Source organism: Prionailurus bengalensis, chromosome A2 (assembly GCF_016509475.1).
Source record: "Prionailurus bengalensis isolate Pbe53 chromosome A2, Fcat_Pben_1.1_paternal_pri, whole genome shotgun sequence".
Lineage (NCBI taxonomy): Eukaryota > Metazoa > Chordata > Mammalia > Carnivora > Felidae > Prionailurus > Prionailurus bengalensis.
In genome coordinates, this window is record NC_057348.1 from 103,074,392 (window position 1) to 103,093,588 (window position 19,197).

Genomic DNA, 19,197 nt, shown 5'->3' on the forward strand with positions numbered 1-19,197 from the left:
GTCAATTAGAGAAAGACAATAATCATATGACTTCATTCATATGAGGACTTTAAAAGACAAAACAGATGAACATAAGGGAAGGGAAAAAATTATATAAAAACAGGGAGGGGGACAAAACAAGAAACTCATAAATACAGAGAACAAACTGAGGGTTACTGGAGGGGTTATGGGAGGGGGGATGGGCTAAAGGGATAAGGGGCATTAAAGAATCTACTCCTGAAATCATTGTTGCACTATATGCTAACTAATTGGATGTAAATTTTAAAAAATAAAAAAATAAAATTTAAAAAAAGGTTAAAAAAAAAGAACATCTAAAATGGAACTCACAATTCAAACTCCTGCTAGCTTATTTTATCATGCTTTCACTAGATGCCTCAATTAGGAACTTCAAATCTTTCTCAAGTCTTCCATCAACTTTGCTCTTTATCCCCATATCCTACCGGATTACTACACACTCCTTTTCTTCCCAAATTAATGTTTCTACAGTTGTTTTCTCTGTCCATCTCCATTTGCCTTATTTTCCTCAGTTGTTCTTGGTCCAAGTCTCACTTTTTCTCTCATTAATTTTCCCCCCTGTTAGCTAAAATAATCTTTTAAAAATATAAATAAAATGTCTTTGATCTTTTAACTAAAAATACTCATTATCTCCCTATGACATGCAGGATATAACTCAACTTCTTAATCATGGCATAACAAGTGCACTGCAAATTCTTACTACAGTCCTTTCTCCTTGCTACCCACACATAACACACACAATCAATTTTGCCTCTTCAGGTATTTTCCATTTTTTACTCCCATTCTCTTTTGCATTTTCTTTTTTTAAATTTTTATTTTTTTTAACATTTATTCATTTTTGACAGACAGAGAAAGAGACAGCGGCAGTGGGAGAGAGGCAGAGAGAGAGGGAAACACAGAATTTGAACTAGGCTCCAGGCTCTGAGCTGTCAGCACAGAGCCTGATGCAGGGCTCGATCCCATGAACTGTGAGATCATGACCTGAGCTGAAGTTGGATGCTTAACCGACTGAGTCACTCAGGCACTCGTCTTTTGCATTTTCAATGTCTCCTTAAAAGCTCTTCTCAAGATACATGTTTATCATAATGCTTTAAATTAAAAATGTAGGGGGCCTAGGTGGCTCATTTGGTTGAGTGTCCAACTTTGGCTCAGGTTGTGATCTTATGTTAGTGGGTTTAAGCCATGCAATGGGCTCTTTGCTGACAGATCAGAGCCTGGAGCCTTCTTCAGATTCTATGTCTCCCTCTGTCTCTGTCCCTCCCCTGCTCACACTCTGTCTCTCTCTGTGTCTTAAACAATAACATACAACATTAAAAAATTTTTAAATAAATTAAAAATGTAAACATTTCCTCCATCTCTATGCCCCTCTCTAGCTATTAGTTCTTCTACATTTTCTTTTTTTTTTTTAACGTTTTATTTATTTTTGAGACAGAGAGAGACAGAGCATGAACGGGGGAGGGGCAGAGAGAGAGGGAGACACAGAATCGGAAGCAGGCTCCAGGCTCTGAGCCATCAGCCCAGAGCCCGACGCGGGGCTCGAACTCATGGACCGCGAGATCGTGACCTGAACTGAAGTCGAGCTCAACCGACTGAGCTCACCCAGGCTCCTACATTTTCTATTTAACTCTGCCACCAGCTATATGAAACAATGTTCTTCTAATGAAGAAATTCGGTTGGCATTATTAATCTTTTATGAATATTTGGTAGGATTTGATATTTTTGAACTCTTTCTCTTTAAATAAATCCAACTCAAATAGAACTCTATGCATTGTTGGTGGGAATGTAAATTTGTTCAACCAGCATGAAAAATGTATGAATGGGCCTTAAAATTTTTTTTTTACATTATCTAATATACAATCCAGCAATTCCATTTCTGGGTATATACCCCAAAGAACTAAAAACAGGATTTTGATGAGATATATGCACTCTTGTGTTTATTGCAGAATTATTCATAATAGCCAGGATATGGAAACAACCCAAATGCCCATTAATGGATGAATGGATGAATGGATGAAAAAGATGTGATACACACACACAATGGAATACTATTCAGCGATGAGAAAGGAAGATACCTTCCCATTTGTGACAACATGGATGCCCTTGAACACATTATGCTATGAGATATCAGAGAAAGGCAAGTACTGCATGATATCACTTATATGTGTTACCTAAAAATGTTAAATCTATAAAAAACAGAATAGAATGGTGGTTACCAGGGGATGGGATGAGGAGTTGGAGAGGGATGCTGTTTAAGGACAAAAACTTGTAAGGAGTAGTTAATAATCCACAGAGATCTAATTCACAGAATAATAAATATAGATAATAATATTGTACTGTAAAAAAACCTAAGCATAATAAATATAGATAATACTATTGTACTATAAAAAAAAACCTACCCCTCCTTGACTTTCATTATATGACTCTGTGCTCTCTTATTTTGGAGGTAAGGGAGGTTCCTTTCTGCATCAGCCTTTTAAATGATTAAATTAGTCAAAATCCTTAACAAGCATACTCCTTTTCTACTTCTGAACCTACATACTAGTTATGTATGGACTCATCTATACCTATGGCTTTGTCAATAATCTTTTTTGCTCTAAATCTCAAATTGAGATATGTAACTTAGTTTTTTTCTTTCTACATTATTAACTTAAATGCATAAAAATTCCTTGCTGGAAATCTCTACCTGATAAATACTCTCTACCTCACAAATACTTCAAACTCAGTATGTCCACAAATTGACTCATTGAGCCAAATCTACTCAAATCTAGGTAAGACAGTGCCAAGGCCATCCACCATCAGGCAAAAGTGAAAAATTGGAACGGTCCTAAATTACTCCCACTCTCTATCCACTGCTATCACCAAAGAAATTACTTTACCAAGTTGTGTCAATGTTGTCTCCTAAACATCACATTCACCATCTGTACTATCTCCTCTGTCTTTATCCAAATCTCTTGATTCTCTCACCTACATCAATGTAAAGTCTAAATTCTAAATTTAATTTCTAAATACTAAATTCTCATTCACAGTTCTCATGAACTACATAAGACAGAAAATGAGAACAAACACAGTGTAAATGAACAATTAAGCTTGTAAACTAAAAGGTGCCTCCACTTATTTATGTATATCATAATTTTTGAGCTGAAAATAAATTTAGATATGACCCAAAGTTCTCAAACAAATGGAAATGGAGAAAGAACTAAAAGATTGTTCCGGCAAGAAAAAAACAATACATAAAGATTAAAGTGTATTCTTTGCTTTCTGCTAATTCTTCTTCTTTTTTTTTTTTGTATGGACAAAGAAAATTCTGAGCCAGAGGAAGTTATATTAAAAATACTATCACCCACGTAACCCAGATTCAAAATAGAGGGGCGGGGGAAGCAAAATGATGGAGCATCATTACTTTTAGGCCTCTAATGCAAAGAGAGTGAATTGGACTTTTTCAAGATGAGTTGAGCTGAGAACCTCTGTTAGTGTTTTGTGTACTATAAGATTGGTGCTATGGACCGAATATTTGTGTTCTCCCAAAATTCATATTTTGAAACTCTCCTCTCTACTATGACGGCATTAGGATGTGAGGGCTTTGGGAATAAAGATGTCATATGGGTGGAGCCCTTATGCTGAGACTAGCACCCTTATAAAAAGAGAAAGAGACACCAGAACTAACACAAGCTCTCTCTCTCTCTCTCTCTCTTTCTCTCTCTCTCTCTCTCTCGTGTGAAGATACAGCAAAAAGACCAAATGCAAACCTCTCAACAGAAACTGAATTGGCCAGCACTTTTATCTTGGCCACTCTCCAAAATAGTAAGAAATAAATTTTTCGTGTTAAGCCATCTAGTCTGCAGTATTTTGTTATAGCAGCCTGAACTGACTAAGACAACCACTTTATCCAATTTTGGACAGCCAAGAGCTGGTAACATGTTATGAAGGCAATCCAGTTTCTGTTAATATCTTGTTTGTTTTTCCTCTTGAGGAAATCCTGGCTAACAAAACAAACATTTGGCAGTAGGCCATTTTTGTAATTCTTTTGTGGCTATCTAAATTCAACATGCAATTTATTTACCTTATAGGTCCAAAAAAGCTTACATGAATTTTTATATCTCTATACTAAGCCAATACACACAATATTTTTGTTCGTTTTTTTAAATAAACCAATCTGCTAATTGGTGTGTACCTTTGTTGAAAGGCAATGACTAATTATATTATTGGTACTACTTTCAGGTGAAGTAAAAGATAACATAAACTAAGAGTAGATAAAGAAAATAAGAAATCTGTAACTAGGAATTGATTCAGAAACTCAATGATATCAAAGCCAGTATCTCTGAGTATCTATGGTTGAAAATGACTGCTATTGCTCATCACTGGGTCTAAATCCAGGCAGGAAGGAGGAAGAAATGTGTCTGCTATATCTGTTGCCTTAAACAGGAAATGGAAAAATTCCCAGAAACCTCCCCAAGAGACTTTTTTTATATGCCATTAACCAAAAATGTATCACTTCACCACTTATAGTGTGGAGACAATAAGAGCAAGTATGTAGCCTTTCCAGCCCTTATAGTAGAGGGAAGAAAAGAAGGAGGGGGTTGAAAACTGTTTTGGGGTTAATCTACCAACAGTATCTGGTACTCTAATTATTCACCAATTGATCCAGATTTTTTTCTAACAAAGCTAATCAGATTTGTAAATGTAACTATCATAACTATAATATTTAAAATTTCACTTCATAGAGAGGCTTTTTTTGTCTTTAAATGCTTTTCCTAGTTTTAGACCAAATCATGGTGCCCTGTCTCCTTAATAAATCAAGAAACAGCAAAGCAAGCAGATTCATAAGTCTTTGCATCTTGAACCTATGAATTTTCTAAAAGGTTACTGTATTTGTACACTAGCCTAGGTTTCCTGTATGTCTTTCAGAGGAATTAATTCATCTTTGGAATCTACTGTTGGTTTTCTGAAATAAAGCCATGAGACTAGGATCACCAGCTCAGAAACAATGAGGTATAGTGTTTGAGACAGGAACTGTGTAAAGTAGAAATAAGTTCAATTCCTAGTTCTACCCCAAGCTACCTTGGTGACTGCAGGCAAATTACTTAGCCCATCTAAACCTCTGTTTCCTCATCTGTAAGGTGAGAACTTTAACATCCACCTGGTAAGACATGAATAGAAAATTCAAGCAAATTTGGCCCTAAGGTAAGTGTTCACTGTTGTTAAATAGACTTCTAGTTGTCTATCCAATAGACATTTACCCAATATATGTAGTTATATATATATAAAGCTCTACCTCTCTTGCATATAAGGGTGACCAAGTGACTAGATTCTTATCAGTGATATAAAAGCATTTAGGTTTCTGAGAAAATATATTTTTAAAAATGGTGCTAAATAGCTGGCACATTTTGCCTCTTGCCTCTTCCTATCTTCCTGACTGATGCCTGAGGTCCTAGCCACCAGGACAGGAATAATGCCAAAGCCAGTCTAAAGTTTCTTGAGATTTCTTGTGAAATTTTTAAAATATGTTTAGTGTGTTGCTCTTTTTTGGAGTACAAAAGAAAATTATGTACTCATTTTGGGGATGGTAAGTTTAGTGTCACATACATTGTCAGCAAAGAATAAATTCAAATATGGAGGAGCATAGCAAATCTTTGAAAGGAGCTTATCATATTTATTATCCAAAGATGGAACAACAACAAAAACAAAATACCTCATTAGCCACTCAAATGATACAAAAAAAGAAGGGAGGTTCTCATCTCTTTCTTTTGTTCTAATAAGAATTTGTCTTATAATTATGTAGTAAATCATGAAAGGCATGAACGATATAGTACCTCCTCATACCTACCAAAATTACTTTTCTCATTGAAAATTACATGACTCATGTTCTTAGGGAATATTACCACCTAAAAAATGGACAATATCAGAGGAAGTCAGCTTTCCTCAAAGCTTTCCAAACAACATATTAATAATTTGCCATCCTTAAAAAGATGGAAAGTAAATCCTGGGCCAAAATCCAATCAAATTTCAGCCCAAAGAGGTTTCTCAAAATACCATAAATGGAATACTATGATTCTAAGTGAAAAAGTCCCTTCAAAAATCCCCTTGTGAGTGATATTTTAAAGGGTATTTAGGATTTTTTATATAACCTATAAGGTAAAAGTAAAAACAAATTTTGAGCTTCAAATGAAAAATATCAATACACTTCACCACTTGAACTCCTTTCATTATACTTCTTTCAGTACTATGATATTAATATATTTCCTATGCTTATGACAAGCTACTTAAAAGGCAGAAAGCTTTTCTTTAAAGAAAAGAAAAAAAACAAACATATGTGAAACCTAACAGCTGATACTCATTCTACACTAAGCTCAACAGCAGAATAAATCAAATACTGGTTGCCTGATTTCTTTCAATGAAAACCTTCAGATTTGTGCCCATTCGTTCTTCTTCAATCACTAAATTTCCTGTTTAGGAATTATCATTAATCCACATTAATGGTTGAAGCCAGAAGAACAGGTAAAATTCCCAAGGGAAGAGGAAAAGAAAATAAACAATAGGAAGAGACTGATCTATGTTGTAAGCAATAGCTATAAATAGTAGGAGGATGGCTGTGCGAGAGAAAAAAAAAGAGAAAGAGAGATTGTTGAAATCAAAACAAGAGAAAAGTGAGACAGGTCAGACCAGCAGGATTTTAACATGCTACAGAAGGTAAGGAAAGACAGAATTGACCTTCTGTTTGAAATGCATCTGAAACACTGAAGACAATAGAGCTGATAAAAGTCATTGAATATAGCAACAATCTGGATATTTTTGATCTAGAAAAACAAACCTCAATGGATAGTTAAGATAGTATAAGGGTAGATAGTTGATATATCAGTAAAGATATCAGTAAGAGAGAGAAAAACCAGATCTGAGTTAGGGAAATGGTTCAAGATGGTCGTGTAGGAAGAATCCGAACTCACCTTTCCCACAGACACACCATATCTATAGCTACATGTAGAACAATCACTCCAAAAAAGACCTGAAAACTCACTGAATAGTTCCTCCACAACAAAAGATAGGAAGACCACACTAAGACTGGTCGGAGGGCAGAGACATAGTCTGTCAAAAACCCCACACTCATGCAGCAACCCACAAAGAGCTCAATCTCAGAAATACAGAGTATATCCCTAAGGGGTGAGGGGTTTGAGCCTCACATCAGGCCCCTTGTTACTTGCTCCAGGGAGATGAACCCCCAAAATGTCTGGCTTTGAAAACCAGTGTTGTTTATGCCCAGAAACGCAAAGGGCTGTAGGAAATTCAGACTTCTCTGTTAAAGGGCTTACATACAGCAGACTCACTTGTCCTTAGAGCAAAAGCAACAAATTGAAAAACTCCCAGACCATACATGAAAAAATACATAACATTCACTGGCTAATGTTAAAGCATCTACCAGAGGGGCAAGGGTCTGTTGGAACTCTTTCCAATGACATGTGCTGGCAGGCACCATGTTTTCACTTTCCTTCTACCTTGCTAGTGCCAGCACTGACAGGAGCCATTTTTGCCCTCTCCCCCTTCCCTGCAAATACAGCTTGCCCTGCCCCTGCACTCTCCTATGGCCCTATATGAGCTACCCAGCAACCAAGAATACACTACTCAGCAAGGTTATCATTCAGAATTGAAGGGGAGATAAGGTTTTCCAGACAAGCAAAAACTTAAGGAGATCACCACCACTAAACTGTCCTTACAAAAAATATTAAAGGGACTTCTTTATGATAAAAAGAAAAGACATTAATATAAGTAACAAGAAAACACATTAAAGTAAAAATCTTACTGGTAAAGAAGACAAATATATAGTAAAAGAAGAGGAATAATCATTTATAAAGCTAGAATGAAGGTTAAAGTAGTAAAAATGACTATGACTACAATAATTAAATAAAGGATACAAAATCAAAAGATGTAAAATGTAACATCAAAACATAAAATGTGGGAGGAGAGTAAAAAATGTATATTTTTATAATGCATTCAAACTTAACTTTCTATAAATGTAAAATAAATGTATATACATAGGCTGATATATGTAAGCCTCATGGTAACCTAAAATCAAAAGCCGATAGTAGATACACAAAAGATAATGATAATGTAATATAACACTAAAGTTATACTTTAGTGTTATCAAACCACAAGAGAAGGGAGCTAGAGAAGAAGAAAGGAACATAGAGAAAAGAGCCAGAAAAAAATTTGACAAAATGGCAATAAGCACATACTTATCTTTAATTACTTTAAATGTAAATGGATAAAATTCTCTAATCAAAAGACATAGTGTAGCCAAATGGAGAAAAACAACAAGAACCATCTCTACGCTCCTAAAAGAGATCCACTTCAGATCTAATACACACACACACTGAAAATGAAGGGATAGAAAAAGATGTTTCATGAAAATAGAAACCAAAAGATAGCTGGGGTAGCTATACATAAATCTAACAAAACAGACTTTCAACAGACTATAATAAAAGACAAAGATGGGTATTACATAATTATAAAAAGGTCAATTCAACAAAAAAGATATAACATTTATATATATTTATGCACACAGCATAGGAGTACCTACATATGTAAAACAAGTATCAACAGACCTAAAGGAAGAAATTAACAGCAAGACAATAGTAGTAGGGGACTTTAATAACCCACTTAGCCATTGGATAGATCATGCAGGCATAAAATATATAAGGAAACATGGGCTTTAAGTGACATATGAAACCAGATGGACTTAATAGATATATTAAGAGGTACAAACTCTCAGTCACAAAATAAATATGTCACAAGGATGTAATGTACACCATGACTATAGTCAACAATAGTACACAAATATCATATCATGTTATACATCTGAAACTAATATGATGTTATATGCCAATTTTACATCCAAAAAATCCAAGCTAAAATAGCCAATAGGGTCAGGAAAAAAGGATGATTTTATTGCTGTTACAATATGGCACTGTCTTCTCTCTGTTCTTTAACACTTTAGTCTTGTTTCACTTTCAGATCTCTTCTTGATATAGCTGATTTGCCTACCTCTAACAATATCCTCTCTGTAGACACCTTCTAAAGTTTTATTAAGGACATGTGGGAGCTGGTATATCATATGTTCAAGCTGGATACAATTGTTTGCAAACATTAACTAACTTTTAATTGATGTACAAATGACTCTGGCTCAATAATAAACTATGTGTTGAGTTACTTTTGACATTTAAAAATAATTGTCTCCTTATTACTTGACTGTGTTCTTTATCTTCAAGATTATCAAATAAGTAATATCTGAATGACTGAATCATTCCTCTGCATAAAACTACTGCTTTTGGGGCGCCTGGGTGGCGCAGTCGGTTGGGCGTCCGACTTCAGCCAGGTCACGATCTCGTGGTCCATGGGTTCGAGCCCCGCGTCGGGCTCTGGGCTGATGGCTCAGAGCCTGGAGCCTGTTTCCGATTCTGTGTCTCCCTCTCTCTCTGCCCCTCCCCCGTTCATGCTCTGTCTCTCTCTGTCTCAAAAATAAATAAACGTTAAAAAAAAAATTAAAAAAAAAAAAAAAACTGCTGCTTTTATTTTAAAGATTGATACAGATTCTTGAGATATAGCCCTGGATAAAGGCTGAAAAGTAAAAGTCACTGAGGATTTCTCCTGGAAGTTTATCATCATGGAACACTGAAAAGCTCTGAAATAATTCCCTAGGAACTTTCTCATTTATCCCTTGACAAGAAACAAATATTTTGAGAATTTTCCCATTAGAAATTTGAAAGTAGCCCATTTCTTAGTACTTAATCAAAGCTGTAGGTGGGATGGCATGCGTCATTTAAAACAAATCCCACATTTATATGGAGTGTATAAAATAACTTCTCTATTTCAAATGATGAAGATGGTTTAAATACTGGCTCAAGATTCAAGATTAGCATTAGTTTATAGAACCTGGATACTCATTGCTCAAATATATTTATGTATTTTTTAAAATGTTTTGTAAATATTAAATATTTAGTATGCAAATATTAAGCAACACACTACTGCACAGGCAATGGGCCAAAAAGAAACCAAATGGCAAATCAAAATATGTCTCAAAACAGGGCACCTAGGTGGCTCAGTGGTTTAAGCAGCCAACTTTGGCTCAGGTCACAATCAAGCAGTTTGTGAGTTTGAGTCCAGCATTGGGCGCTGTGCTGACAGCTCAGAGCCTGGAGCCTGCTTCAGATTCTGTGTCTCCCTCTGTCTCTGCCCTTCCCCAGCTCGCACTCAGTCTCTGTCTCATTCAAAAATAAATAAATATTAAAAATGGTTTATAAATATGTTTCCAAACAAAAGAAAAAGAAAACACAATGCTCCAAAACCTATGGGATGCATCAAAAGATGGAGGAATGAAATTTATGCTATAAATGCTTGTATTAAGAAAAAAGTCCAAATAAAAACTTAACATTACACCACAAGGAACTAGAAAAAGAAGACACTTAACTGAAATTTAGTGGAAGAAGGAAATACCAAAGAGAAATCAGAAATAAATAAAATTGAGTCCAGTATAAACAATAAGTTAACACTGTAAGTAATGACCAAGACCTCAACAATTACAAAAAGATTGAGTTCATACCATGCCTATTTTTAGACCACAATGCTAACAAACTTAAGATCAACCACAAGAAAAAGTTTGGAAAGTCCACAAATACATGGAGGTTAAAGAACATCTTACTAACAAATGAATAGGTTAACAAGGAAATTAAAGAAGAAATTTTTAAAAATACATGGAAGTCAAAGAAATTGAAAACACGACAGTCCCAATCTTTAAGTTTCACCAAAGGCAGTCATAAGAGGGAAGTATATAGAAATACAGGTCTCACTCAAAAAAGAAGAAAAGTCTCAAATAAACAACCTAGCCTTACACCAAAAGGAGCTGGAAAAACAACAACAAATAAAACCTAAAACCATCAGAAGAGAAATAATAAAGATTAGAGCAGAAATAAATGATATTGAAAAGAAAAAAACAGTAGAACAGATCAATGAAACTAGGAGCTGGTTCTTTGAAAGAATTAACAAAATTCATAAACTCCCTAGCCAGACTTATCAAAAAGAAAAGACAAAGGACCCAACTAAATAAAATCACAATGGAAGACAAGAAGATCACAGCCAACACCCCAGAAATACAAACAATTATGAGAGAATATTATGAGCAACTATATGCCAACAAATTGGGCCATCTGGAAGAAATGGATAAATTCCTAGGAACATATAAACTACCAAAACTGAGACAAGAAGAAATAGAAAATTTGAACAGATGGATAACCAGTAAAGAAGTTGAATCAGTAATAAAAAATCCCCAACAAACAAGAGTCCAGGGCCATAATGCTTCCCAGGAGAATTCTACCAAACATTTAAAAAAGGAATTAATACCTATTCTTTTGAAACTGTTCCAAAAAATAGTAATGGAAGGAAATCTCCCATACTCATAGAATGAGACTAACATTACTTTGATTCCAAAACCAAAGACACCACTAAAAAAAAAGAATTACAGACAAATAACCCTGATAACCATCGATGCAAAAATTCTCAACAAGATACTAGCAAATCCAATCCAAAACAGTACAGTGGGATTTACTCCTGGGCTGTAGGGATGGTTCAATATCTACAAATCAATCAATGTGATATGCCACATTAATAGACGAAAGGATAATAACCATATGAGTTTTTCAATAAATGCAGAAAAAAAAGCAATTGACAAAATACAGCATTTTTTCTTGGGAAAAACACTCAAGAAAGTAGGGGTAGAAGGAAAATACCTTAACATCATAAAGACCATATATAAAACCCACAGCTAATATCATCCCTAATCGGGAGAGAGATTTTCCCCTAAAGTCAGGAACACAACAGGGAACACTCTCACCACTGTTGTTCAACACAGTATTGGAACTCCTAGCCTCAGCAATGAGACAACAAAAATAAATAAAAGGCACCCACATCAGCAAGGAAGAAGCCAAACTTACACTCTTCACAGACAACATGATATTCTAGGTGGAAAAACTGAAAGACTTCACCAAAATATTGCTAAAACTGGTACATGAATTCAGCAAAGTCACAGGAAATAAAATCAATGTACAGAAATCAGTTGCATTTCTATATACCAATAATGAAGCAGCAGAAATAGAAATCAAGAAATCTATCCCACTTATAATTTTATCAAAAACCATAAGATACCTAAAAATAAACCCAAGCAAAGAGGTAAAGGATCTGTACTTTAAAACTATAGAAAGCTCATGAAAGAAATTGAAGAAGAAACAAAGAAATGGGAAAACATTCCATGCTCATGAATTGGAAGAACAAATATTGTTAAAATGTCTACACCACCCAAAGCAATCTACACACTCAGGGCAATTCCTATCAAAATAATGCCAGCATTTTTCACTGAACTAGAACAAATAATTCTAAAATCTGTATGGAACCAGAAAATACCCCAAATAGCCAAAGTAATATTGGAAAAGAAAAGCAAAGTGGGAGGCATCACAACTTCAGACTCCAAACTGTATCACAAAGCTGTAATCATCATAACAGTATGGTACTGGCACAGAAACAGACACACAGATCAATGGAGCAGAATAAAGAACCCAGAAATGGCCCCACAACTATATGGTTAGCTCATCTTCAATAAAGCAGGAAAACAATATCCAATGTAAAAAAAAGACAGTCTCTTCAACAAATGGTGTTTTCAAAAACTGGACAGCAACATGCAGAAGAGAAAAACTGGACCACTCTCTTACACCATATACAAAAATAAATTCAAAACTGATGAAAGACCTATATGTGAGACAGGAAACCATCAAAATCCTAGAGGATAATGCAGGCAGCAACCTCTTTGACCTTGGCTATAGCACTTCTTACTAGACAGGTCTCCGGAGGCAAGGGAAACAAAAGCAAAAATGAACTACTGGGACCTCATGAAGATAAAAAGCTTCTGAACAGCAAAAGAATTAATCTTCAAAATAAAAGGCAATCCTCGAAATTGGAGAAGATATTTGCAAATCATACAGTGGATAAAAGGCTAGTATCCAAAATTGATAAAGAACTTATCAAACTCAACACCCAAAAAACAAATAATCCAGTGAAGAAATGGGCAGAAGACATGAATAGACATTTCTCCAAAGAAGACATCCAGATAACTAACAGATACATGAAAAGATGCTTAACACTGATCATCATCAGGGAAATACAAATCAAAACCACAATGAGATACCAACTCACACCTGTCAGGATGGCTAAAATTAACAACCCTGGAAATAGCAGATGTTGGAGAGGATGAAGAGAAAGGAGAACACTTTAGCACTCTTGATGGGAATGCAAACTGGTGCAGCCACAGGAAAACAGTATGGAGGTTCCTAAAAAATATTAAAAATAGAACTACCCTATGGCCCAGCAATTGCACTACTAGGTATTTATCCAAAGGATACAAAAATACTGATCTGAAGAGTTAACACTATCAACAGTAGCCAAATTATGGAAAGAGCCCAAATGTCCATCAGTTGATGAACCATTGGACATCTCAACTGATGTCCATCAGTTGAGAATTAGAACAGACATACGATCATCCAAGTTACAATTTAAGAGAATGTCAGATAAATTTTGGGCTTAGTAACAGATAACATGTAAGTGAGAATCTAAGATAATAAGAACATCGAGATGGGAAGGAGTGCTGAGGAAAGAAATACAAAGATACATAATTTGCATTCAGAGAATGAAATTCCCAAGGTAGAATATGTAGCAGAATACACAGTGGTTGTTCATTGGGAAATTAAGTATCCTCAAATAGAAAATATAGTGCACTCAAGTAAAACACAGTATTTGAAAAGTGAAAAGAAATCCCTGGAGGTAGCGAATTATAGGATTTGAGTTTTTCATATAATACTCCATATCAAAATGAAAGAGAACCAGACTCTGTAGTTGATGCTATTCCAAGAGTGAAGCAGAGCCTAAATGAATATCTGCTGGATCATAGATGAATTCCTGCCAGACACTAGGCATTAGAATGGATATGGTGGGCACCAAACTAACCTCAGTCTATGCAACTGAGAATGTATTTGGCAAGTATCCAATTGAACAAAGTGTGAAACCAAGGGTAATATAGCCATTCATTATGTATTGGTCAAGAGTTTATGTGTAAAAAGGAAAAATGAGAAAATTAAATACAAAGCTTATGAAATAAGATACCAGATCAAAGGGAATTGGACCTCTTTAGTGAACATTCAGAGAAATATCATCTCTAAATAGAAGGTTCAAAAACATGAATATTTAGAATACTACTTGTAATCACAAGAATTGATTGAATTGATTGATGGCTATTTGAAACAAATATCCAAAGGGGAGAACATATAAAATTAAAAAAACAAAAAGTAACAAACAGAAAACAATAGTATAAATGTAAAAACAATGAGAAAAATAAGGTTAAAAATGACTAAAGAAAATTAAAAATGACTAACCTTAAATAAGGTTAAAAATGACTAAAGAAAATAATAAATTATCCCTCTCAAATACTCAAATACTGTCAATAGAAGTGGAACTGACTTCCAGGAAATCATCTCAGTAAAGCAGAGAAAAATTAGAAATTCTCAGAGATTCAGGAAGAAGTCAAAGAAATTTAAAAATATGCATGAAAGGTGAAAAGATATGGGAATAAACAACAAAGTTCCAATAGAAGGAATGAACATTCCAAAGGAATACATTTTTTAAAAAAAAAAATTTTTTTTAACCTTTATTTATTTTTGAGACAGAGAGAGACAGAGCATGAATGGGGGAGGGGCAGAGAGAGAGGGAGACACAGAATCGGAAGCAGGCTCCAGGCTCTGAGCTGTCAGCCCAGAGCCTGACGCCGGGGCTCGAACTCACGGACCGTGAGATCGTGACCTGAGTTGATGTCGGATGCTTAACCGACTGAGCCACCCAGGCGCCCCAGGAATACATTTTTTAAGTAAAATAGAAGCACTAGTAAAAGACAGTACTTTTTTTTTCTATGAAGGCATAATATGGCTTCCAAATGGCAGAGTGGCTTGTTTCAGAACAAGCATATCAAAAAGAACAACTAGAAAGATTATATATCGTTATTTATATATATTTAAACCTGCTTGAAAGAATGGGGGAGTTCATGTCAGACAAGGCTTGTATGACAATGTTGTACAGTGAAGAACATCTTAGAGAAATGTCTTTGCAGATTTAAATTAAGCTGATTGGTTGAGTTGGGTAAGCCTTGCTTTCTAGAACTGGCAATAGAGTCCATTTCCGGAGAAAGGATCATTAGGTACAATTGTCCAGGTTATAGTGGTTACTAAAATCATTGAAAAGAATGAACACAAATTAAATCATAAAAATATTAGTGATTCTAGATTGATTACTGTGTGAATCCTGGGAGAGGCAGGGATCCTTCATAATAATAACAAATGAATATTGAAGAAAAAGAACATGTAAACAATGAAGGTTTACTTTAATCAAGTAAAAGAGTAATTGATACAAATATAGGATAATAGAATTAACAAATATTAAAAGATAAAGGAATTAATATATTTTCAAAATATTGCAATGATGATCAAGATATAAAATACTAACACAGAGTAAAATTATCATATTGTTTACAAATAAAAGCTTCTATTCTCATCCAACAGTTGAAAGACTATATTTACTTTTTATTTTACTAGCTTTATTTTATTTATGTGTCCAAAACAAAAGGAGTCAGTGTATTTTGTAAGTGTGAAAAGGTTATTGCTAATTATATTAATCAATACTCACAAAAACATTTCCTCTCAAAGTCAAATGATAACCTCAGAATATGCAAAGTAGCTGACAGCCAGCAGTTGCTATTTCCAGAATTTTATTTTACCACAACTCTGGCATTGTTTCATTTTCTAATGGTGACATTGCAATTTTAGCTACAATAATTGCATAGCAATGACAGATGCTCACATAGGCCCATTCTTCTTCAAATGACTTACTTAAGGCTTTGAAATCTGTATACAGATGCACACTGTACAAGTACTGTCACTATCCTATCTGCTTTCAAAAATTCTTGAAAAAAAATGACATGTTAATTTATGTTGCAAATGAATAACGAAAACATTTCAAATAGCACTGAGAGAGGCAATAATCTATTAAAATCAAGTAGAAGAAAAAAATTAAAAGGTGCCATCAACTAAGCTATTTATTTATTCAAAGACAGTGTCTAAATGAGCCAGAAGTGACACCAGCGGCATTCAGCTACATATTTTAATGTCATATCAAATTTACTGGCATTCTAAGTGTATAAACAATATATTTGCATCATATTAGTGACAAATGTCATGCTAATACCATGGCAAAATGACTACAAGGGGATTTCATAACTTATTTACAGAATGTGTTTCTAGGTACAAGAACTCATTTAGAGTTGTCAACAGCCAGAGAATTACAGGAATTTTCAACCTTTGGTTAGAGAAGTTTTATCCTTAGCATATATGCCATTTATGTTATTTACTGTAATGAATTCTTAATGTCCTTCTTAGGTTCCCTTCAGCCTTTCTAGATAAGAGCTGTTGGCTTTTGAACCTATTTTTCTGAATACCATATATTGATATTCCAAAACTGTCCCTAAGTGGTTAATGGCTTCTTCTTCCTAAAGTTTCCTTTTTTAAAAGAGACATTTCTGGTTTAAAAAAAACAGAAATACTTTGGTTCTTCCTCTTCTGTATACTCGAGGCAGTTATCTTTCCTACTTGAAGGATAAACCTGATTTCTCTTCTGACTTTGCCAAATTTCCCTTTATTTACCTGGGCCATTAAAACCTGGAAATCATCAGGCAGCCATGCACCATGAAACTACATGTTCTTGTTCTATGAGAAATTTTTTTGTAATAAATGTCTGTTGTATCAAACTGTTCCCCAATTCTTTAAAAGAGAATGTGTCCTTTGGACTAACACAGGCACACACAGGATGAATCTATTTTAAAGTATCTTATGTGATACTAAAAACCATTAAGCAGCTTCCAAAAAATAGAAGATTTGTTTGTCTCAAGTTTAAAAAAATAGGTTTAAAAGAAGTTTTTACCTTTATAGACAATTAAAGCAATCATTTGGTCAGATGACTTCACTGACAGCTATAACAGTTTAGTCCTGTCTGATAGTACAAATCCACAGAGAGGATAGAGGCAAGATGGCGGCTTAGGAGGACGCTGGGCTCACTGCTCGTCCTGCTGATCACTTAGATTCCATCTACCCCTGCCTAAATAACCCAGAAAACCGCCAGAGGATTAGCAGAACGGAGTCGCCGGAGCCAAACGCAGACGAGAGGCCCACGGAAGAGGGTAGGAAGGGTGGCGAGGCGGTGCGCGCTCCACGGACTGGCGGGAGGGAACCGGGGCGGAGGGGCGGCTTACCGGCCAAGCAGAGGCCCCGAGTCTGGCTGGCAAAAGCGGAGGGGCCGGGCGGACTGTGTTCCGACAGCAAGCGCGACTTAGCGTCTGGGAGGTCATAAGTTAACAGATCTGCTCGGAAAGCGGGAAGGCTGGAGGACAAAAGGAGGGAGAGCTGCTGAGCTCCCGGACGACAGAGCTCAGTTTGGTGGGGAACAAAGGCGCTCGCCAGCGCCATCTCCCCCGCCCATCCCCCAGCCAAAATCCCAAAGAGAACCGGTTCCTGCCAGGGAACTTGCTCGCTCCGCACAAACACCCAACTCTGCGCTTCTGCGGAGCCAAACCTCCGGCAGCGGATCTGACTCCCTCCCGCTGCCACAGGGCCCCTCCTGAAGTGGATCACCTAAGGAGAAGCGATCTAAGCCTGCCCCTCCTGCCCCCGAGCACCTTGCCTACCCACCCCAGCTAATACGCCAGATCCCCAGCATCACAAGCCTGGCAGGGTGCAAGTAGCCCAGATGAGCCACACCACCCCACAGTGAATCCCGCCCCTAGGAGAGGGGAAGAGAAGGCACACACCAGTCTGACTGTGGCCCCAGCTGTGGGCTGGGGGCAGACATCAGGTCTGACTGCGGCCCCTCCCACCAACTCCAGTTATACACCACAGCACAGGGGAAGTGCCCTGCAGGTCCTCACCACGCCAGGGACTATCCAAAATGACCAAGCGGAAGAATTCCCCTCAGAAGAATCTCCAGGAAATAACAACAGCTAATGAGCTGATCAAAAAGGATTTAAATAATATAACAGAAAGTGAATTTAGAATAATAGTCATAAAATTAATCGCTGGGCTTGAAAACAGTATACAGGACAGCAGAGAATCTCTTGCTACAGAGATCAAGGGACTAAGGAACAGTCACGAGGAGCTGAAAAACGCTTTAAACGAAATGCATAACAAAATGGAAACCACCACAGCTCGGCTTGAAGAGGCAGAGGAGAGAATAGGTGAACTAGAAGATAAAGTTATGGAAAAAGAGGAAGCTGAGAAAAAGAGAGATAAAAAAATCCAGGAGTATGAGGGGAAAATTAGAGAACTAAGTGATACACTAAAAAGAAATAATATACGCATAATTGGTATCCCAGAGGAGGAAGAGAGAGGGAAAGGTGCTGAAGGGGTACTTGAAGAAATCATAGCTGAGAACTTCCCTGAACTGGGGAAGGAAAAAGGCATTGAAATCCAAGAGGCACAGAGAACTCCCTTCAGACGTAACTTGAATCGATCTTCTGCACGACATATCATAGTGAAACTGGCAAAATACAAGGATAAAGAGAAAATTCTGAAAGCAGCAAGGGGTAAACGTGCCCTCACATATAAAGGGAGACCTATAAGACTCGTGACTGATCTCTCTTTTGAAACTTGGCAGGCCAGAAAGAATTGGCACGAGATTTTCAGGGTGCTAGACAGAAAAAATATGCAGCCAAGAATCCTTTATCCAGCAAGTCTGTCATTTAGAATAGAAGGAGAGATAAAGGTCTTCCCAAACAAACAAAAACTGAAGGAATTTGTCACCACTAAACCAGCCCTACAAGAGATCCTAAGGGGGACCCTGTGAGACAAAGTCCCAGAGACATCACTACAAGCATAAAACATACAGACATCACAATGACTCTAAACCCGTATCTTTCTATAATAACACTGAATGTAAATGGATTAAATGCGCCAACCAAAAGACATAGGGTATCAGAATGGATAAAAAAAACAAGACCCATCTATTTGCTGTCTACAAGAGACTCATTTTAGACCTGAGGACACCTTTAGATTGAGAGTGAGG